The sequence below is a fragment of the Arachis ipaensis genome, chromosome B3, assembly GCF_059453495.1.
Source record: "Arachis ipaensis isolate K30076 ecotype BB chromosome B3, ASM5945349v1, whole genome shotgun sequence".
NCBI classification, from domain to species: Eukaryota; Viridiplantae; Streptophyta; class Magnoliopsida; order Fabales; family Fabaceae; genus Arachis; species Arachis ipaensis.
In genome coordinates this window covers 43,467,507-43,468,228 of record NC_142438.1, presented here as the reverse complement: position 1 = coordinate 43,468,228, position 722 = coordinate 43,467,507, and positions in this window count along the sequence as shown.

The following is a 722-nucleotide window of genomic DNA, read 5'->3' as shown; positions in this document are numbered from 1 at the left end:
TTCTTTCATTTGCTCTGTTTTCATAGTTCTCTATTTGGTGCTTTGCTTCTTCCCTGGCATACCGTGCGTTTTATCGCTAATGTGTGTTGCTTCCTCTCCTTTGTTTTCTTTAGGATCAGGTTAGTGCCTTCCACTTTACATGTAGTTTTTATTTTGTTATGTGGTGTTTTTCCCTTTTGATTTGTTTGCTGTTGCGCATCTTCCTCTGGGGCTTATTTTCTTGGTTAGAAATGGTGTATCAATCAAGGGGTGTTCCGGCTTTGATGTGGTTTAGTGGTAGTGATTTGCAGTAGTGGTAGGGAAATGGGGGAGGTGCCACTATTTCTTAGGCTCACCTTAGGCGCGTTAATAAGAGAATTTGTATGGTTTCCCTTTTTGGATAGTGGGCTAACGGTGGTGCCCCTTTTTTAGGTATGGTGCGACGGAGGACTGAGGGTGTTAGGACTCCCGTGGTCCCGACTGGTGGTGTTCTCAGCACTTATTATTGGTGCGCTGAAATTAGAACTCGCATAACTAAACTGGCAAGTGCACCGGGTCGTCCAAGTAATACCTCAGGTGAGTGAGGGTCGATCCCACGAGGATTACTGGATTGAGCAAGCAATGGTTATTTTGCAGATCTTAGTCAGGCGAATAGAAGAGATAGTGGTTATTGTAAGCGCAAAAAACATAATAATAAATAAAGTAATACTGAATTGGTGTAAAAACAATGGTGGGAAATCAGT